The following is a 23,471-nucleotide window of genomic DNA, read 5'->3' on the forward strand; positions in this document are numbered from 1 at the left end:
AAGGAGGAGCTTATGCTAAAGCTAAAAGGAAGAATTCTGGAATGTCTGCAATGTCAAAACTGCAGAAAGCCCACATTTTTATCCAGGGTCAGGCATATTCAGCCATCCATTTTAAATTATTGCATGCAGGATAGATATAGAGTAATAAAATGTAGATTCAGTCTCTACTAAGATTTCTTTGCTGAAACTGACTTATAGGCAGATTAAAAGAAAACATGTTTATTCAGTTATCTATTCATGAACAACATTTGTTAAAGGATGAGTTTCTTCAAAATTTATAGTTTAATTTCTGGCATAGGCAGGAGAATTGTGTGGGTCAAACATGGCTTGAATTTTTCCTGATTCCCCCTGAATCGGCGGAAATTCAAGCTGTGGGTGGCGCGGCCGGCACCACCTGATTCAAAAACTTTAATTGAACATTCAAAAGATCCGGGTGGAAAACGGTCAGCCAGACAGCGGCTGCATCAGTCAGTGAATGGGTATTCTGACAGCCACAGGTGACAGCTGTCAGAATACAATAGCCGGCAGGGAAGATTTTCCATCTACATTCTGAACAGAACAGAAAAAGAAGCATGAATGGCTAGCCTTAAAGTGGTTCTAAAGGCAAAAGATTGTTTTACATTAATAAGTTCTGTGCATTAATGTAAAACCCTTCAAACTTTAACCCCCCCCCCCAACACCCACCTAAACACTTACCTGATTCCTCTCTAGATCCAGCGCTGTGCCCATCTGCAGCACCATTCACTGGTATTCTTCTTCTCACAGGACACACAGGCAGTAGTAGGACAGCTGCTGCTGTCAGTCAAATCCTCTGAGGAGGGAGTGGTGGTATGTGGCCAAGTCAGACTCTGTGTGTCTGTGGACACACACTGCCCAACTCAGGATGACACCCACACGGTGACACCTCAGCAGCTGGCTTGCTGATTGGGCACTCGAAAAAAAAGAGGAGTGGAGCCAGAAGATAAGGTAAGGGAGTGCTCTGTGCAATACTTCAGGCTTCGGCCCGGTCACATGATCTCCCCTGTGCGATCCAGCACTATCTGCAGGGGAGAGGAGAGGTTGCTGGCTGATACAGTGAAGTCAAAGCAAGGGACTGGACCGGAGTGGCCGGAAAACAGGTAAGTATACATATTTTCCTTACATGGATAGGTATTAGGAGGAAGAAGGAAGCATTTTAAAACTAGTTAGGTAAAGCCCAGAATTCTACTTTAAGTAATAAGCAGAGAGAGCAGAGTGATGTCACTATCAGTGTGCTCCCTTACTACCCAGTCATAGGCTGGGAAAAGATTAATGACCAAGCTGTATTGCTTTAGTGGAACAGTGAGGTCAGCAATCTGGCTATGCTGTCTGGCAGGGGTGAATGAATTACACATCTTTTGCAGGAGGTGAAACACTTTCCACGTATCTATACTAACTTTATTCAACTGGCTGTGTATGAGCGCCGAATAAATTAGAAAAAACACCAGTCAAAGGACTCTTGATTGAGGCATGGCCCTAAACATCATCAGTACACTAGGTCAGTGACTTTAAGGGAAAGCAACTTAGTTCATCGTGCAACACAACACACTGAGAAAACAGTGACCTCAAGATGCTCAGTGCATACCCTCATAAATATTAAATCTAGTTTCCATCCATTTAGAGCTCACTCACCAATTAACCATGCAGTCAGATGCAGAGATAGGAAAGACAGAGGTCTCTAAAGTTGTCAATAGCAGACTGGGTGTAATACATTAGCATGAGCCATGTTTTAAACAGAGATGGAATATGTAATATACTTGGGAATCATGTCCCTGGAGATGGAATATGTATTACACCTGTACGTCACGTCCCCGGAGATGGAAGCCATCCATTGGTAATCACAACCATCGGACTTTAAGTCTTTGGTCACACCGAATCTGACTTTGAAATCACGCAAATTCAAATGAAGTCGCACAATTTCAAAGTAGGATGTCAGTGCGACTTGAAGAAATTTGTGCGACTTCAAGCACAGATGTCTAAGAAATTCACATCTGAACATGCAAAAACTAGTGCATGAATGTAATGCAATGCTGGACGCAATAACCAAAAGCAAGTCATATACACACATACAATACACAGGTAGTCACACACACACACAATACACAGGTATGTTTAACCAGCACTTACACCATTATTCTAAGCATGTGAGACCCACTACTGAATGAACACCTGCCCTGGCACATCATAGCATTCACTCGGCACTCCAAGAAATAACAGAATCCAACTGCAATATTCTTGCACTGTCAAAACCTCCACTTTTATTATCACACAACACAGGAGGATATATCTTATAGTCATCACAATCTGCATAATAACACACACCAATAACAATGTGAGTATTACAGCATGAAATAGACATATCTTTCGACAGTGTCACAGCATAGAATTAATACATTACCAAAGCTACGGGAAGATGGGAAGTTACAGACCCCATCGGAACCATAATGCTCAGGGGGGGGGGGGGGGGTCGCAGAGAAGCCTTAAAACGTGACCAATCGATGAGCCCATATAATCTTGACAAGAGTCCCAGCATCAGAGTGTCCCCTTTTGCATAGGAAGGCTCCCCCCTGACAGTGTTCAGGCCTCCCGTTTTAAGCCCTGTTTCTGTCAACGTTCCCAACTTGGGCAGGTGCCACGCCCACTCCGGGAGGAGCTAGCAGAAAAGTCCCATAAGGATAACAGGGTCACACCCAGCCACATTACTGAACAAACAACCTTATCTCGCAATATCACACTTTTGCTTCAAATCGGCTTCTTATCTACCCTAAACCTAAAGATTTCTAACTTCTCAAATCATCTTTAAATGCACACACAAGTTCTTATCTAATTTAAGCAGTCTAATGTAACATTTCTAGATGTCACAAACACTTTCAATCTCACAAACACTTCTTATCTGCTTTAAGCAGTCTAATGTCTTGTAACTCTGTACCTTTAGCCTAGAGAATTGACATCAATGTCATTTCTCGTGCTTCTGGCATCTGGGCAACGATGCTTTATTGTAAAAATTCCCCAAGAAACAAAAGGTCAACACATTTCATAGGCATTACATTGGAGTACTTTCAAAATCGGCACGACAAAGACGGAGTCAGAATCGCTCCACTATGACTGCTTCCATTGCGGAAAATAGGGCGCAACTTGTCATGCGATTTGAAACTATCGAATCGCATGACAATTCACACCGGTGTGACCGGAGACGAATTGGAATTTAGGAAATAAACCAACCACTGACAAAGACACTCTAATCTTATCTCTGCAGTAACACAATGTTACCTGGAAACTTCTAGCTTGGTCAATAACACATTTACACCCACAGAGGGAACCACATAAATATCTAGGGGTGTCACTGGTAACCTACAGATGGTCTACCAAACATGAAGATTACAGGAAGCTAGGCATGCAAAGAGATATTAAAGAGGAACTTCAACATCAGCCCTTGATATTCACAGGAAAAGGAGAAGTTAGGGTAAATTTTTCCAACAGGGACACGGCAATAAAAACAAATTTATTAAAGGAGGAAGGCTTAGAATCCTTGTCAGGTTATTCTGCATTCAAAGACTTTCCCTCATATCCCTCATAGGGCAGCACAGTGGCTAAATGGTTAGCACTTCTGCCTGGCAGTATTAGGGTCGTTGGTTCAAATCCCAGCCACGGCACCTCCTGCCTGGAGTTTGCATGTTCTCCCTGTGCCTGTGTGGGTTTCCTCTGGATACTCCGGTTTCCTCCCACACTCCAAAGACATGCTGGTAGGTTAATTGGATCCTGTCTAAATTGGCCCTAGTATATGTATGTGAATGTGAGTTAGGGACCTTAGATTGTACACTCCTTGAGGGTTAGAGACAGATGTGAATGTACAATATTTGTGTAAAGCGCTGCGTAAATGGACGGCGCTATATATGTACCTGAAATAAATAAATATCCTGTTCTAGTGATGGTCGGTGTTCACCAAAAATCTCCTATTAAAAACTAACTTGACAAAAGGTTCTACCGCTTTCCCACACTAACCAAAATAATGAAAAAAAATAAATCGGCTGGATAAAACACAAATAAAGAACATTTTAAATAAAGAGTAATTCGTCCATGTGCCCTTAATTCTCCTGTCAACAGCTTTATAGTCCTCCAGCATATCCCGTTACAACATCCTATTCTACCAGTGTTCTCAGTGGTGGGGGATTCCCCATGTACATGTATGAGCCTGTCACATAATAGCAAGCTGCCAAAAGCGCAAGAACACTGCAGGTCAGACAATGGCCATGGAAAATGTGAAGCCAAATCAGCCCTCCATGAGATCTCTCAGCCTCAGACATCTAGAGACATAAATTCTCCATAGCTATCCAATCTTGCAAAAATTTAAGAATTACGCTAAAGTATATATGTATCAGGGCTTAAAAGTTCAAGTCCTTTGCTACTAGCCAGGCCTTAAGAGTCAAGGTTATATGGGCTCACTCTCCTGCTCCTTCGCAAGCAGGCGAGTGGAAATTTCAAGCCCTGATAGGTTATTATAAAATGTTGCTCATCTCCTGTCAGATGTAGTCTATTCCTTGGTGACTAGGGTGGCCCTGGTCAAAATGTTTTAGCTGTGTCTAAAATATTACATTGTTTTTTTTTACCAGTTGGTACACCCTTAGGGCACAGATGTTTTAGGGTTGCCTGAATTTGCATGCATATATGAGTAAATGTAAAAGTGGTTTAGTGGGTAGCAATTCTGCCTGGCCGCACTAGGGTCGGTAGTTCGAATCCCATCCAACACACTACCTGCATGGAGTTTGCATGTTCTTCCCCCAGTGCTTGTGTGGGTTTCTTCCTAAATGCTGGGTACATGCTATCATTTTTTTTTTCATTCAACCCAGCTGGCTGAACGAAAAAAAAACAAAAACTAGAGCGCTCGGGAGGAGCTCGCTATACTAATTATGCAATGTTAGTACAGCAATCTTCCCACTGAGCTATTGTGTTCTGATGGTGGGACTGCCCGCCCCCTCACTCATCAGCCCCCCCACACCAGAACACACCAGTCAGCGCTCACAGCCATTGGTTGCTGGTACCGATCAGATGCTAGTATTCCAGCATGCCTGTTCAGCTGTCCTCTATTGGACAGGATGGTGTCAGCCGGTCTCTGTTGAACCAGCCGATATTCGGCCTGTGTGTACGGGGGTAACGACGGGCTGGTAGGTGTCTGTATGAATGGTGCATTAGGGACCTTAGACTGTAAGCTTCCTGAGGGCACGGGGGGGGGGGGGGGGGGCGCTGGGGGGCTGGGGTGTGTGTGTGTGTGTGTGTGTGTGTGTGTGTGTCCACATAAATTGTGGAAGATTTGAAAAAGAGTAACCTTTTAATATTTTATTAGCTGCATCAAATTATTTTTTTGTATTGTTATTCCATTTAAATTATTATAATACAGTATTTATATAGCGCTAAAAGGTTTGCTCAGCGCTGTACATTATAGTGGGGGACAGTACATGAGACAATACAGTAACAAAACAATACACGAGGGGGTAAGGGCCCCCTAGGAGGGAGGGGATAGTGGTACAGGAGGAAGTGGCTGTAGGGGATGGAGTGGTAGGAGGAGTGGAGGAGATCGGCTGTTAGGTGAGGGTGGGGTAGGCTTCCCTGAAGAGATGGGTTTTCAGGGTGCGCCTAAAGATGAGGAGGGTAGGTGACAAGTCTGATGGATTGGGGTAGTGAGTTAGAGAGGATGGGGGAAGTCCTAGAGAAGTCCAGCAGTCGGGCGTGGGAGGTGGAGACCAGGGAGCTAGAAAGTAGGAGGTCTTCTGAGGAGCGAAGAGAACGGGTTGGGTGGTATTTGGGTATCAGGTCGGTGAGGTAGTTTGGGGAAGCGTTATGAATGGCTTTGTATGTCAGTGTTAGTAGTTTGAATTTAATGCGTTGGGCAATTGGAAGCCAGTGGAGGGAATGACAGAGGGGGGTGGCAGAAGCGGAGCGGATGGTAAGGTGGATGAGTCTGGCCGCTGAGTTCAGGATAGACTGAAGTGGGTATAGTCTGCGACGAGGTAGGCCGGTGAGAAGGGAGTTGCAGTAGTCCAGACGTGAGATAATAAGGGAGTGAACGAGAAGTTTAGTAGTGTCTGGGGTTAGAAACGTACGTATTTTGGAGATGTTGCGGAGGTGGAGCCTGCATGAGTTTGCCAACAATTGGACATGGGGTTGGTAGGACAGGTTTGAGTCTAGAGTGACACCTAGGACTTTGGCTTGCGGGGTGGGACTGATGGTGGCGTTGTTGGTCATGATGAAGAGGGTGGGGGGGGAGGGGGGCACGGGCTGGGGGGAAAATCAGGAGCTCGGTTTTGGAAAGGTTCAATTTGAGGAAATGGAGCGACATCCAGTCTGATATGTCGTTCAGTAGGTGGGTGATACGGGCGGAGACTGAAGGGGTGAGGCGAGGGGTGGAGAGGTAAATTTGCGTGTCATCGGCATAGAGATGATAGTTGAAGCCATGGGAATGTATCAGTTTGCCGAGGGAGGAGGTGTAGATGGAGAAGAGAAGGGGCCCGAGGATTTTATGTGCTCTGAACATTTAGAAAGCTCCCTCAGACATTCAGCATACATATTAAAAATGAACCTAATGTGTTTGTTAATAAAGTGCACTAACCCCAAGTAACTTATGAGAAATCACTCATATCAAATAAAAGGTCACTAGCTACTTTTTAGTTACCTTTCACAAGATCTGGTACAAAACTTTGGGTCCTTTTAAAACGGTGAATGGATACAGATATCTTAAAGTGGTTTTGATCATACAAAAAATGATCCTGTCCCTTTAAGGCATGATATATACCATAGTGTTTTTGCAGTATCATATGTCCCATTCTATGGTCTACAATACCAGGTTGATCCTGCCTGTTCCTGTGTGAACTAACAACACTAATCATGGTTGCTGATCCATGATAGCGTGGTCAGTTTACGTCCCTCCCTCTGCTCTCTACATCTCCCCCCTTGCTGTCATTTCCATAGTCTGTGTGTGAAGCAGATCTCCTCCCCTCACTGTGTAATTCCCCTGCAGCTGCTTCTCCCTCCTTTTTGATAAAGTTCTTGTAAAGTCAAATCTATTAAATACTTTTATCCTTTCTGTTTTAGGTCCATATCAGATGCAGCGTTTGTGTGTTTTTTTTTTAATTATAATGCTACATATCTTTTTTGCACAACACTGCTGTGCAGTCATGTGTCACGTGTCCTGTCTGCCATCTTGCATACATCAGAAGGAAATCTCACCCAATCCCACTGTACTCCCTTAGATCAGAAAGGAGAGCGGAGGGAGGACACGTTACCGCACAGCAGCACTGTGCAAAGAAGGTATTTAGCATTATAATAAATAAATAAAAAAAACACATACTGCATTTAATATAGAATTAAAACAGAGAGGATAAAAGTGTTTAGTATCTGTGACTTTACAACCACTTTAAAGTGTGTACTTGACTCAACCCAAAACTCCTAGTGAGATTTCTGTCTGCTGTCTCCTTCAGATCAGACAACCTGAGGAGACATCCCCACCCTCTCCAGCATACAGCATGTGATTGACCACCTCAGCTGCACATGTTTCCTTATAAGACTGTGTAAAATGAGGTGTGCCCATTCCCTCCACTCAGGTCTCAGATTACACTCAGCTCCGTGCTCTATGCTGTGCAGTATACGATGTCTGATCCCCATCCTCTGCCTCTGGAAGTTCAGAAATTATGTGTAAATTATACACTTTGAACAGCTCTGGGGTACTGAGGGCTGCAGATAAACAGGTACGACCGATGTATAAGAATTTGTTTGATCTCTGTGTATGACCTGAAGCCAGTCACTGGGTATAGGGTTGGGTTTACAATCACTTTAAAGGACACTGGAATGTTTATTCCACACTGCACCTGCATTTTACAACTCACATTATGCATGGCTTTTCCAGCCATGTGAATACAGCTAAGTGTTTAGCCAAAAATGTACAGTACATCTCAAGCCAAAAATGAATAGTTAGGGATCATTCACATGGGCATCTGGAAAACAGTAGAGATCGGCTCTGAAAGCATCATGTAACCAATCTCTATCATTTCCCAGAGATAAAGATGTCTGCTTAAAGTACAGACATGCACTGTCAGACCTAGAAGTCTATTCAAAAAATAAAAACTGCTGACTGTAGATATTGCTCACATCACAAGTAATGAGACAAAACCAGAGGCAGCACTTTATCCAAGATGATTCCCTAGATATTATCTCTTCACAGGTTTCTGATCGGACAGATTTCTGGTTCCTAATGTGTAAAATGACAGACTACAACCTAGCTTGGTGTACATTCAATGAAGGCATCTTTAAAGGGTCAGTTAGTAAAGTATCGGCACTAAATATCTGAACTCAACATCTAGAACAGATGACCAGGGCCGTGGATAAGGGGGTACCACAAGTCCTCCTGTACGGGGCCCAGGCCAGCAGGGGGGCCCAGGCAGCTGGGTGAATTGGATATGGGCAGGGGTGGAGGGCAATTACTGGAACTGATCACCTGTATGGCTCTCTGCAGCAGCTGAAAGCTGGCTTCTTCACCTTTCCCTCCCTCTGGCTTTCAGCTGCTGCAGAGAGAGCCATACAGGGGATCGGTTCCAGTAGTTGCTCCCCCGCTGCACCATCACCCTCCCTGTGCACCATACGGTTCCCCCTGCTGCCCAGGCCCACTGCATACCTCCACAGTGCTGCCAGCCTCCCCTCTCCAGCACACAGAACACAACAGAATGCTTCTAGATGGAGAATGGGGGAAGGGTCCAGCAAATATGTCACATTTGCCAGCCCCATTCTTTCCTGAGTGAACACAATGAGCGTTCGATAACGATCACTTGCTGTGTCTATTCATAACTGACATACCTGACATTTCTGGATATGTCACATTTGATAGCCCCTTTCTTTCCTGAGTGAAAACAATGAGTGATCGGTACTGATCACTTGCTGTGTATTCATAACTGAAGCCTAGTATAAACTGTTTTTTTGGGGGGGGAATGGGGGTCCTGTCAGGTTGGCTGTATGGGGACCCATGGCTTCTAACAGCAGCTCTGCAGATGACTGTTTAAATATGGTTAGATCGATTATCACACAAATTTTAACCAGGCAGATTTCTGTATTTTAGCCTGATCCTAATGGGAGCTGTTAAATCTCAACTGAACTTACAGTTCAAATCAGCAAAATATGTTCCAGGTACATCAAAATGAAAGGTCTGCAAAGTCCTGGAGCTCGTTCGCACTAGAAAATGCAGGTCTCTGCAAGCACACACAGAAAACAATTGTGCCAGGTTCACACGAAAACACTGGTGTCATGTGCAGTGCAGAACTGTGTAGAAATATCCAGCATTTGTGCATTTTTTTGCACTGTGATGCACATAAACACATGTAAAATACATATAAAACAAATGCAATTGAAAAAGATAAAAAAAATTATTGTTGTCCATTATTTTGAATTTCCCACTGCCCAGCAGGCAGTTAGCCATCCGAGAGGAGAGGTAAACTACATTCACACCTGCATTTTTCCCCTGACAGCAAGAACCCAAGCAAAATGCTCATCAACAGATGTCAATATGTATAAAAAAAAACTCACTGAAATGTGCATAAAAACAAAAGTAAACACGCATGAGTTTTATGCATGTATAGTGTGAACAACCCTTTATTGTTCATTTTCTTTAGAAAGCAGCCACAACTTGAGTAATATGTGAAGATGGCCTCATCCTTTGCTCCAGCCACGCCCTCTGACGTGTTTCGCCCCGCCCACCAGGGCTTGGTCACAGAGGAGTGAAAGACTATGAGTACTAGGCATTACATGTGCATCATTGGCTATGAGGTGAGAATCCACAGGTGTATGCTAATGAAAAAATATAATAAATGTAGTACATGCAAGTGGGTAAAAAAATAAGAAAAAAAAAGGAAAAAAGAAAATTGAAGAAATGTAAATAAAAATTAAAACTTTATTCGAAGGATAATACTAAAAACAATGAAAAAGGAAAAATAAAAAATGTATAATAAAAAACAGGGAAAATAAAAATAAGATGAAAGAAGAAGAAAGAAAACTAAGAACTATTCTGGTGTGCATGAATATCAGAGAGCATAAGTGATGATAGATGCAAGAGTGAGAAAGTGTGCAATGTATGTGAAAAAAGGGGAGTGTATGGATATGTGAAAAAATGTGATCTAATCAACCCAAACACACTTCTTCAATTTTCTCCTTTTCCTTTCTCCTTTTTTTTTCCCTCTTATTTTTTTACCCACTTGCATTCGTTACACTTATTATATTTTTTCATCAGCATATACCTGCGGATTCTCACCTCCAGGCCAATGATGCACGTATAATGCCTGGCACTCATTGTCTTTCACTCCTCTGTGACCAAGCCCCCCGGAAGGCGGGGCAAAATGCATTAGAGGGCGTGGCCGGAGCGACAGCTGAGGTCAGAGGACTCGACGAGCGGTCAGAGCGGCATCCTTCCTTACATTACACCCACATGGCTGGAGACATTTGAGGACACTGATCCCCCTTTCATACCAGTGAGGTGAATATTGAGCCCCAGCTTCGAGCGGCGCCATCACGCTACATACATTGGCTTACCACAGCCTGGGTAATGCTACAAAGAAGAACCCTTGCTCTCTGTGTGGAAGCAGTGGTCTCTCTGCAGAGATCCACCTGCTGGGTCAGAACTGGAGCTCTCCAATTAGCAGGAAAGAGGAGACTTGCTGATTGGAGAGATAAAGATCTGATGAAGGCTGACCATACACTGTACAATTTTCTTACAATTTCCTTTAGATTTACCTTCAACTACGTAGTGCAAGGGCCTGCCTGATTGGATACAATTGAAAGTGTTGTTTAGGTTTGACATCATATTATATAGTTTTTGGTAAATCTAAAGCAAAATTCTCAAGAAACTTGTATAATGTATGGCCAGCCTTAGCAGGGGGTGTGTGGGACCCCTGCAGAGTAACCACTGCTTACACATAGAGGGCAAAGGTCCTTCTCTGCATCATGCTGGCAATGGACAGGTTTTTCTTTTGTGTCTGCTGTCTATGAGCCTCCTCACATCTGTCTGATGAGATGTGTTAGTTCATGTTATATCGCACGTTAACATCCGTTGTTACAGCAGTCGAATTGTTTGAACCACAACTGAGCTATAATTGGACTTGCACCATTTTTGCTGACACCGTGCACAACGCATGGTAGTTCCTTACTGTGCAATGTGGTGTCCTGCAATGTCCAGGCAAGCACTGGTTTAGTATATTGGGATGCCATTCAAAACAAATGACTCTGCAGCACAAAACGATACATACATTTCGATGATGTGCATTCAGGGCTACCATCACACTAGCCCGCAGAGTAAAATGCAATGTTTTAACCACTTGCCCTCCAGAGGATTTACTCCCCTTCCTAACCAGGCCATTTTTGCGTTACAGCGCTGCGTTACTTTTTTACAATTGCGCAGTCATCCAATGCTGCACCCCAATTAAATTTACATCCTTTTTTCCCACAAATGGAGCTTTCTTTTGGTGGTATTTGATTGCCTGTGAGTTTTTTTATTTTTGCACTATAAAAAAAAAAGACCGATAATTTTGAGAAAAAAAAAAACAATATTTTTGACTCTGCTATTAAACATGTACAGTAAAAAAAAATTTTTTTAAAAAAAATCTAATTTTGTCATAAATTTAGGCTAAAATGTATTCTGCTACATGTCTTTGCTGAAAAAAATTCCCAATACATGTAAATTAATTGGTTTGCATAAAAGTTATACCATTTACAAATGGCAGTATATACACTGGGATTTTTTTTTTTTTACTAGTAATGGCGGCGATCAGCAACTTATAGCGGGACTGCGGCGGGCTTTCTGACACTGGGGGGGAACAGACGTGGTGTCACTGACATCCCCAGTGACACCAATACAGTGATCAGTACTAATAAAAAGCACTGACACTGTACTAATGGCACTGGGCAGGAAGGGGTTAACATGTGGGGCTACCAAAGGGTTAACTGTGTGCTGTTTTACTGTGTTAGTGCATTCAACTGTAAGCACACTGCTTTGCATGGCTGTGCTATGCAGCCATACAAAGCAGTGTGCAGGAGCTGACGGGAGAGAACTGTATTGTTTACATACAGTGCTCTCCATCCGTCGGTAATGCCGTGATTACCGGGTGTCAGCGAGTAATCACCGGACGGTCCCGGTGATTGACAGCCGAGGCCACAGAAATTCAAAAAAACACACACACGCGCTAAATGGTTAGCACTTCCGCCTGGCAGTACTAGGGTCGTTGGTTCAAATCCCAACCAGGGCACCACCTGCCTGGAGTTTGAATGTTCTCCCTGTGCGGGCTTCCTCTGGGTACTCCGGTTTCCTCCAACACTCCAAAGACATGCTGGTAGGTTCATTGGATCCTGTCTAAATCGTCCCTAGTATGTGTATGTATGAATGTGAGTTAGGGACCTTAGATTGTACGCCCCTTGAGGGTTAGGGACTGATGTGAATGTACTATATATATATATATATATATATATATATATATATATATATATATATATATATATATATAAAGTGCTGCGTAAACTGACGGCGCTGTATAAGAACCTGTAATAAATATATATGTGTGATTTTGCGCACCGCTGCTGCTCTGTAGCAGTATATCTGTTATAGGGCAGCGGCAAAGCGATATGTGCAAGCTAGTGAAGCGCCAGCTTTGGCAGAGAGCAGTGCATTGCGCATTTCAACACTCTGCTTGCTTTTTCTTTTTTTTTTCTTTTTTTTTTTTTCTTTTCTAAACACACGTCAGCACATAGTGTGTTATGCTGCCATCCAATACAGTGCACAAAAATGCAGACATGCTGCATTTTTTTTGCACTGCGCCACACCTCACGTCACACTAGTGTTGCAGATTAGATTACATTAAATAAAATACAATTAAAAATGTAAGAATAAGATTTTGTTCTGCAAATAAAGCACCTTTGTTTTCCCTACACTGCTTCTAGCTAGAACGACTATATTTATTCCAGTGGGACAGCTGACAGATATCTGTCTGTATGTCAAACTAGTGATAATGGAGTGGCTCACATAGTAATGAATCCAGAGGGTCAGCATAACACAGCCATCACCATATGTCTTTGGCCCAACCTGAAATGTTTCTAACAGAGCAACAGGTCAAACATGCAGCCTTGACATCTCATCTCCTCCTGGTACTAATCCCCACCTCTTCCATTCACCTGTCAAATGCCAGAGCCTCTACAGCCCACTACCGGGCACTTATACCCCTTTCCTTCCCAGGTCGATTTTCAGCTTTCAGCGCTGTCTCACTTTAAATGACAATTGTGCAGTCATGCAACACTGTACCCATATGAAATTGTTATCACTTTTTTAGACAGAGGTTTCTTTTTGGTAGTATTTAATCACCATGAATCTGGTCAGACACAGCTGATCACATGATAAAGGGCTGCTGTGATTGGCCCCTTACCCCAACCTGTGATACGCTGTGTGCAAAAGACACAGCTTTTACAGGGCGCATACAATGCGCGCCTCAAGGGTTCTGGGAGGACATCCATGGACGCCCTCCCAGAACTGAACAACCACGCTGTAGCCATCTTTTTGGTTATAACGTGCTGAGCAAGCGATTAAAGCAGAACTCCAGGCTCGTGTCAGAAATTCACAGCTGCCCAGTTTACTCTGCCTGTGTTACCTCAAGAAATCTGATCAGCCCTTCCAAAAATCTCATTTTGAACTACAAGCCACCCCCCCTATGTTGTTCTGTTCTGTAGTTTAGCAAAAGACAACTTGAAAGGGCTGACACCATTCCATGGCATTTCATTCCAGCAAAGGCACTGTGCTGTCAACCCACAACAGAACATTAGGAGCAGAGAGCATGTCTGAAAAAGATCAACAGGTACTTTTCTGTACTTGCAGGGCAATTTAAGAGATAGAACATTTGGAAATTTGCACGCATTGCAGAGCATTTAAAATGTGGCTGTTTGACAGTTCAGTGACCAGCCTCAGATACAGCTGGAGGCTTGTATTCCAGAGATCATTTGAGGACTAAACACAAGGACCTGCATGATCCAGCAATACAGCACTTTTGAAACTTTTCAGGCCAAGTAAGGTCCACTATAAAAGGGGCCTGTAGTCCTATAAATATAAGCTGCCATTGTGATCTGCTGCTTTACCACCCTAAAGGCCTGGCTGCCTCTGGCTTCAGCACTTTACAAGTCAATGACCTGGAACAAATGATGATACCACAGCCTCTTCCAATCTCCCATCGAAAAATGCTAGTCGTGTGACTGCCATAATGGCCAAATATCTTCAATAATTATTTAGCCACTGCCTGAAATACCTCTGCAGAGTTGAAGTTCTTCCTTCCATTCTGCAGGCTTATTCCAGGTCAGTGACACAGAAAGTACTGAAGCCATTGGATCAGCATGACATCAAAGCAATTAGTGGTAGGAGGTCAGTGGTGGCAGCCTCTGTATTTTTCTCATGACAGGTTTCCTTTAACATCATTCACTACCAGCCCATTAGGAAGCAGACACGTCCCCATGCTGTCAGGCTTTTTCTGTCTGGTGTCACATGGAAGGATTCTGGTGCCAAGGGAACAGATAAGCTGCATTCTTTAAATTATTGGAGGAATCTCCTTATTCGCTGTCTCAGTTCTTTTTGAAAACTGGTCCATTTTAGATTGTAAGCTCCTACGAACAAGGCTGGATTGTATTGTAACTGTACTATCTCCCTTAATTTTGTATATCACTGTGCAAACTGTTGGCGATATATTAATGCCATAAAATATTTAACAATTATCTTCATGTGCACATCAGTATGAATGGCAAACTATTTTTTAAAGAAGAATTCAAAGAAAAAATGTTTTCCATTCAGTGGGGCTGTGCCCACACTGCGTTGGTTAACTGTACGTTTTTGTCTAGGAGTGAAGATTTACCCAATCCGCCGATATTAAGACCGGACCCTGCTGACACTGCCCCCCATGCATACTAGCAGTCTTGTGCGTGGACTGTTCTTGACGTCATTACGCCCACAGACTGGCTCTGGCCATGGGGACAGCAAGAACAGTCCACGGCTGGACACAGGGGAGCAATGTTTTCTGGAGGATCAAAGGATCAGGTAAGTATAGCCATTCTTCTGCCCCTGGACAATACGAGCAGTTAATCTATGCAGTGCGAGCACAGCCCCTCCGCATGGGAAAGAAAATAGTAATGGAGTTCTGCTTTAACACAGAAAGCATTTAACACAACTCCGGAATCCTGCTGAGACCCTATCCTATCCATCAGAATGACCCTGCATGTCCCAGCCAACAGCCTCCCATATACGAAGCCTCTGATTACCTGGCAGATCCCTGCACTGGGCTGCCTTGTGCTGATCTAAGAAATAATACAAAGATATACTGTGAAGCCGCAAGCCAGTGCCAGCAAAGCATTTCCTCACCGAGGACACCGAAGACTTGGAGGGAACGAGCTACGGCTTAGCTGTACTGTGTGCTCAGGCAAGCTGAAAACGACCTACTTACACAGAAATTAACTTGCTGCATTTTGTGCAGGGTCATAGCTAGCTGTAACAGGGCCACTCAGCAAAACCAAGGGCCCCTATAGATTGCGAAGCTCCATCTCAAAAGGCATTTCCTCTAGGAATTTCCATTCCATAGCAATTGTATAAAGCAGGCTTTCGTAGCGTGGACTTTCAACCTCCCCATCCACTTTCTGTCATTTCACTCCTAACCCCCTCTATAAACAAACATTTTTTATTTTTTTTTATATCATTTGGAGGTCCCTCCCCACAATTCCCTGATTACTGACTAGACAGAAATTACATATTAATTGCCCGCCGACTCCTGGGATATACCCATTTTGTCAGTTCCACCACCACTGGCTCAGGCCCTCTGCTCCCCAGTATCACCTGTAAACACAGAAGTCGGCTTCTGTGTTTACAGGTGACAGCTTGTCTCCCAACGGCTCCAACAAATCCTGAGTGGCTCCCACCGATTGCAGGATAGGGACAAGGGAGATGCAGGGGCCCAGGGTGCAGCACACAAGCCTACACCCCCACAGGATGGAGAGGAAGAATCTCCTACAGTGTGCAGGGAGGTACTACAGCCGGATGAGTGCTTCATTTAATAGTTACAAAAGCAAGACATATGGATGGTGGAGCTTTTACAGAGGGTGGAAAAAAAAAAAAAAAAGACAGGGGCAGTGGAAGGAGGGGGGGGGGGGCTGCATGCAGAGGTCAGAGCTGAAGAGGGGTAATAGTGAGATGTGGATGGGGGATGCAGAGATAAGCAGCTGTGGAAGAGGACTGAACCCTACATTCTGTGTATAGCTCACCCCTGAACTCTGCACTCTGTATGGCGCACCCCTGAACCCTGCACACCCCTGAATTCTGCACACAGCATACCCCTGAACTCTACACTCTATACGCAGCACACCCCTGAACTCTGCACTTTGTATGTAGCTTACCTCTGAACTCTTACTGTATGTAATACAATCCGGGTATTTAATGCCCCTTTAAGACGTGACGTTTGGTGTGTGTGTTCCTGCACCTATTTTCTGAGGAAAAAGCCCTGGATATACTGCTATGGTGCATGTACTACAACACACCATCAGGGGGCAGGCTGCAAGAGCCCTGAAGAAACACCTGAACCCCAATGTCATTACACATGCCAGCAGTGGCAGATCCCTACAGAACACCACCAGATCATTGGGTATATGGGTAGGATTTTTTTGTGCATAACTCAAAGAAAAAGGTAAGAAGGGAAAGAAAAAAAGGGGGGGGGGAAATCAAGTATTTTTTAATCTCAGAGGTAAACAAATGACAAATTTCAACCTATCGGAGGGCAGTTTCAAAATGTTTACCTTAAGCTTTACACAGGTAGGCGGCCCACAGAGAAACTGCCTCCATGCATATTCTATGTGAACAGTTGCAGCCAGACTTGGACCCTGTACACATCACAGGCCGGAGCTGCTGCTGTTCACTTGTACCGCTCATCTGAATAGTTAGGGGCTCTGACTGACCCCAGATGCAGAGGTCACCTTAGGTCTAGCAATTCTATTCCAAAGCAATTAATTGGAGCAGCCTTTTTTAAAGTGGACCTTCACCCTCCCCATCTGCTGTCATTTCACTCCTACCCCTTCTTCTCAAAGCATTTGGATATTTTGTAATAATAATATTATATAATTAGAGGAAACTCCCTCCCACTGATTTATTGCCTAGGTAGGAATGGCATATGAACTCATACTTTTCAATAAACCCTCCTCACACTTCCTGGATCCTTGCCTAGGCAGGAATGACATTTGTTTCCTGCAGTCCTCCGGGGATACCCATGTCACACATCCCGGATCATTGACTTATTTGACTGATGTGACATTGACTAATAGAAGAGAATGTTTGCAATAGAGTGCTGGTGACATCTCATTATTCAACTGTAGTTTGCATCCAGGAACAGCATTTTTTTCCGCAGTTAATTATCCAGTTTGTATGCAGCCATAGCACTGAGTGCTGGTGAGCCTATTCATCCGTCTGAATGAGACCTTACATTGGTAGTCAAAATGCCATCCTTACAGACAGCTAAAAGGATTATTGGTGTTTTGCCAGTGGCTTTTCTAGGGAGCCTTGACCCTGAAACTGTTCAGACACTGCCAACTGGGAGGTCCGCCATCCATAGCACAGGGAACCCCTAGGACCCTTCCCTCAACCAGAGCTCATTTAGCTCTATGTAAGGGGGGGCATTCTTCCCAGTGAGCCACCAGGGAAGGCCAATCCTTCCCACTGAGCCACCAGGGAAGGCCAGTCCTTCCCACTGAGCCACCAGGGAAGGCCAGTCCTTCCCACTGAGCCACCAGGGAAGGCCAGTCCTTCCCACTGAGCCACCAGGGAAGGCCAGTCCTTCCCACTGAGCCACCAGGGAAGGCCAGTCCTTCCCACTGAGCCACCAGGGAAGGCCAGTCCTTCCCACTGAGCCACCAGGGAAGGCCAGTCCTTCCCACTGGGCCACCAGGGAAGGCCAGTCCTTCCCACTGAGAAGCCACGGAAGACCAATCCTTCACACTGAGAAGCCACGGAAGACCAATCCTTCACACTGAGAAGCCACGGAAGACCAATCCTTCACACTGAGAAGCCACGGAAGACCAATCCTTCACACTGAGAAGCCACGGAAGACCAATCCTTCACACTGAGAAGCCACGGAAGACCAATCCTTCACACTGAGAAGCCACGGAAGACCAATCCTTCACACTGAGCACCAGGATTATTAGCAGAGGTTCCCAGACCAGAAAGTTATTTAAAGGATCATCCTTGTTACAAGGGTTGGGAAAGGCTGGAGGGACCCTAGTTCTGATTGGCCGGTATAGAACTGTAAGAACTACACTGATCAGCCATTATGATGACTGACAGGTAAAGTAACATTATCTATGTCATTACAATGGCATCTGAAAGTGGGTGGGATATATTAGGCAGCAAGTGAACATGTTTTCCCTGAAATTGATGTGTTGAAAGCAGAAAATAAAATGGGTGAGCATAAAGATTTGAGTAATGGATAGATGGCTGAGTCAGAGTAATTCCAAAATTGCAGCTCTTGTGGGATGTTCCTGGTCTGCAATGGTCAGCATCTACCAAAAGTGGTCCAAGGAAGAAAAACTGCTGACAGGGTCATGGGCAGCCAAGGCTCATTGATGCATGTGGGGAACGAAGTCTGGCCTGTGTAGTCCGATCAAATAGAAGAGCTACTGTAACTCAAAGTCCTCATGCACACTGGACGTTTTTACAGCGGCTGTATTCGGCTTTTGACGTTTTTTCTACAGCCAGTAAACCCCCCAGCATGTTATCCTATGTATCCATGCACACATAGACTGTAATCAACGTTTTATGGCAGGGGAGTTTTTTGGCTGGAAAAAAGAACCCAGAACTGGTAGGTTTCTAGAGGAGTTTTACCTGTAAAAACACTCTAAAAAACACAGTAAATCGCGCCAAACCAGCGTTTTTGGAGGTTTTTTAGTCAAAAAAACCTCTAAAAAAACAAACATTTTTAACAGCTAACTTTACCAGTGTTATTAAAACGCCCAGTCTGCATGGAGCCAAATTGCTGAATAAGTTAATGCAGGTTCTGATACAAAGGTGTCAGAACACAAGGTGCATCACAGTTTGTTGGGTATGGGGACTGCATAGCCGCTCAGGGTGCTCATGCTCACCCATGTCCTCAGCCAAAAGCACCTACAATGGACACCAGAGCATCAGAACTGGACCACAGAGCAATGGAAGAAGGTGGTCTGGTGAATCAAGTTTTCTTTTACATCATGTGGATGGCCAGGTGTGTGTGCATCACTTACCAGGATGCAGAATGAGAAGAAGGCAAGCCAGTGGAGGCTTTAAGGATCTGCAACTCAGGCTTGATGCCAGATACCAGAGCATACCTTCAGAGGTCTAGTGGCATCCATTGCCTCGAAGAGCCAGGCCTGCTTTTTCTGGCAAAGGGGGGACCTTCTCAATATTAGGGGTGTGGTCAAAATGTTATGGCTGATGGGTGTACATATACAAATTCCTTGCATGCATCTCAGCATGACCGGACATATGTGGACCCCCTGATCTTCTGGGCCCTGTAGCTCATCCATGGTGATCCCTTTGGCTCTGATCAAATAAAGTTTTAGAAACCTGAGCCAGAAGAGCACTGTAAATACATATTACATCTCATTCCAACTACTAGTAATACAACTTTAACTGTGCCACTGACAACAAGGGGTTAACGAGGTTTCCCAATGATGAGCGCGGTCCCAAATGATAAGAGGTGATATTAGGTATCCCCGATAAGTGGTGAACCCGGGTGTCCCCGATGATGAGTGGTGACCCCAATGATCAATGGTGACCCCAGGTGTCACCGAAGGCCAGTGGTGACCCCAGGTGCCCCTGATGATGAGTGGTGACCCCGATGATCAGAGGTTACCCCGGGTGCCCCCCGATTATGAGTAGTGACCCCTGGTGTCCCGATGATGAGTAGTGACCCTGATGATCAATGGTGACCCCAGGTGTCACCGAAGGCCAGTGGTGACCCCGGGTGTCCCCGGTGAGGAGTGGTGACCCCGGGTGTCTCTGGTGATCAGTGGTGACCCCGGGTGTCTCTGATGAGGAGTGGTGACCCCGGGTGTCTCTGATGAGGAGTGGTGACCCCGGGTGTCTCTGATGATCAGTGGTGACCCCGGGTGTCTCTGATGATCAGTGGTGACCCCGGGTGTCCCCGATGATCAGTGGTGCCTCGAGTACAGAAGGTGAAGTTGCTGTCAGTCCGGGGCTCACATATCGCCATGTACTAATCTCTCAGTAGTCGATCCTTCCCTCCGCACATCACATGCTGGTAGTCTGTACAATCAGCCCTCCACACTTGCCGAGGTGAGAGCCCCGGTGCCCCCGGCTGCCCTGTCCACAGATCGCTCCCTCCTAATGACAGCCCTAATTCCTACCTGTCACAGACGCGCCATGTAATCTCCTTTCGGTTGCCGAGTTACAGAGGATAGAGGCACAAGAGGCTTTCCATGTACGGGCGGGCGGATGGACTGACAGACGGAGGTGTCCAGGAAACTGTCAGCGGAGGAGAGCGGACATCTCTACTTCTTCTACACACTGCGACCAGACCCCGCCGCAACTTCCCCGTACACTCCGCTCCCGGGCACACTCCTCCCACTGGGCGGGCACATAGGAGGGGCGTAGTCATCTCTCAGTGAATGACAGGTACGGTAGAGCAGAGTGGGTTCAGGGAGGTGAGTGAGGTCAGGAAGAGGGTGGGAACGTGGGCGGAGTTTGGTCTCCGGCTGTGTGGTTTGATGTGGGGATAGGGCAGCGCTGACGGTGATCGGGCTCAGTCATTTGCCGGGTGTGTGTAGTATCCGCCCGGTATGCTCTGTCCCCTGTCATCACTATGGACAGGGCTCTTCCCGTGCTGTCCGTGTCTGCCGGCAGGTGTACCGTGTTGTGTTCATCGGCTTTATTACGTGTAGCAGCTACTTCCTGGGAAATGGAACACGATGAGCTGTATGTGTGCGGCCTGATCTCCGCCTGACAGACGAGATGACGGGGCACGTGTGATCATACAAAGTCCTATGTCACCGAATGATCGCTGTACAGGAAAGCTGTGCTGTCATGGCTGCATTGCTCACCTGGAAATACTGCTTTCCTGGCTGCCATGCTGAGCAGATACGTACAGATCATGCGCACAGCTGATTTCAACCCTTTGTTCTGCTACTACTCAAAACGTTTTGTTATATCTGTTCAAAGAGTACAAAACATTATATATATATATATATATATATAGGATTTGTATAGAAACTAGAGTTTTACAAAAAAGGCAAATGGTACCAATCAACTTTTGTACAACCTTCCTGTTGGATTTTCACCCGCTTGATCAGCGCTGCAGGCTATAGTATATATAATCTGGTGGCAGGAACGTCTCCCTTCTGTCAGAATACAATAACTCGGTGGGGAGCATTTCCTCCTTCACATCTAGTGTATAGATTGACCAAAAGAGTTGTCCTTTTTTTTTTCCATTCATCCTTGGTTGAATGAAAAAACTGACTTAAAGTGGTTCTGAAGCCCTAATGCATTAAGGTGAACAATCTGTGCTGCACTATCCCCCCCCATCCCCCCTTAGTCTTACCGGAGCCCAATCCAGCAATGTGCACAAAAGCAGCGGTTTGGGCTGCTGTCTTCCTTCTTCCTGGGCAGATTGATAGCAGCAGGAGCCATTGGCCAAGTCGGGGGGAGGAGTCAAGCTGCCCGCTCTGTATCAATGAACACGGACAGGGCAGCTCAGGAGGGAGCCCATATGGGTTCCCCATGAAAAGCGTCTTTCCATGGGGGCAGTCGCCAAAGAAGAGACAGGTGACCCCAGAAGAGGAGGATCAGGGCTGCTCTGTGCAAAACCTGTACACAGCAGGTAGGTATAACATGTTTGCTATATTAATTTTTAAAAATGAAGCTTCAATGTCACTTTAAATTCCCCATCCACACACTTGATATGGATGGGGGAATCATCCATACTGAGCTATTGTATTCTGACAGCAGGGAGATTTCCCTGCAACCAGGTAATGCTGATCAACTGGCTATAGGCTGTGGCATTGATCGAGCGAGTGAAAATCCCACAGGAAGGTTGTACAAAAGTCGATTGGTAGATCGACTTCTGTACAATCTCTACCCATACATAGTTTGAAATGTGTCCGGTCCATGCTGAACCAGCTAAATTTTAATCCATGTATGGCCAACTTTACAATTCAATACAAGAAGAATTAGAAAGCCCTGTTAGTGCTTACAGTCTAACAAGGAGGGTCAAATGGTAACAATGGTCAAATCTGTGGTGGATGAGTTGATGGAGAAAGTAGAAATGTAGTTGTTAGGTGGCAATCAGAGCAATCATTCGATAAACTAACCCAGCCTACCTCAACCTTTTTACCCCAGAGGAACCCTTCAAATAATTTTCAGGTCTTAGGGAACTAAAATAAGTTCATTGGTGGTCAGTGAAAAAGTGCCACCTTACATTGGTGGTCAGTGGGAAGAATGGAAGCCCTACAGACCGTTAAGAAGATCATTGGCTTCATGCAACTGGCTCTACCATGTGGAGTTGACCCTGGAAATATCAAGCATCAAATGGGAGGTCAATCAGCCACAGTTCAAGGAACCCTTAGTTCCCTCTAGAGGAACCCTGGTTGAGAATGGCTAATGTCACGGTTAGTACACAGCTTCTGACAGACAATCACAACTATTCATACAAAAGTTTCCAAAGGAACATAAAAATGGTTCTCATTAGATCTAATGATCTTATGAGTCTAATGATTATTGTGTAATTTGTATGGTGTTCGTACTAAAGGATTACAAGATAGCACGTGAGCAGCAAAGAAAGAAATGAAAAAGGAATCAAACAGGTAAAAAAATATATTTTGCTGGGTTGCGTAGCCTTTGTTTCGACCAGGTCTACGCTCGGTCTTCTTTTCAATTACTTGCTTTATGGCCAGAATTTCAAGTACTGCTATTAGAATGGTGGAATTGATCCTGTCATCAGGGAAAAAATCCATTTTGACACACTGAACATTTATGACGAACGAATCGACGTGTGGATAAAGAAAAATCCTGGGCAATCTGAACATGTATATCTCTAGGCATGGCTAGAAGAGGGGTCACACATAGTCACATCACTTTCTATTACACGGTGGAACCTTGCTACATATGTGGGAAGTTGTATTCTGCTGTACAATACTTTTCGTACCATTAGTAATCCCCCTGGATTTGATATGTCTAGCATTGAAAAAGCAACAAATGATTTTTCATCCAATTTTCTCATCATGTGTGCTAGTCATAAAGGTGATCAGAGTAGGAAATAGTCGGACAGATTGGGGTAGGGAGTGCGAGAGGATGGAAGAGGCTCAGGAGAAGTCCTGGAGGTGAGCATGGGAGGAGACAAGGTAGCTACAGAGCAGGAGGTCTTGGGAGGATTGAAGAGAAT

General features: G+C 44.9%; 1 protein-coding gene across 2 annotated transcripts in view; it reads right to left on the reverse strand.

Annotated features, from left to right (window-relative positions):
- Nucleotides 1-20,663, reverse strand: part of OSBPL3 (oxysterol binding protein like 3) — a 298,404-nt gene extending 277,741 nt beyond the window's left edge. For both annotated transcript variants that reach the window (XM_089673211.1, XM_089673212.1), the window contains exon 1: nt 20,443-20,663. The gene's annotated coding sequence lies outside the window, so the exon portion shown is untranslated. The remainder of the gene's footprint in view (nt 1-20,442) is intronic.
- Between the last annotated feature and the right edge of the window lie 2,808 nt (nt 20,664-23,471).

The sequence above is a fragment of the Staurois parvus genome, unplaced genomic scaffold (assembly GCF_062004578.1).
Source record: "Staurois parvus isolate SC_StPar_1 unplaced genomic scaffold, SC_StPar_1.0 ptg000136l, whole genome shotgun sequence".
NCBI lineage: Eukaryota > Metazoa > Chordata > Amphibia > Anura > Ranidae > Staurois > Staurois parvus.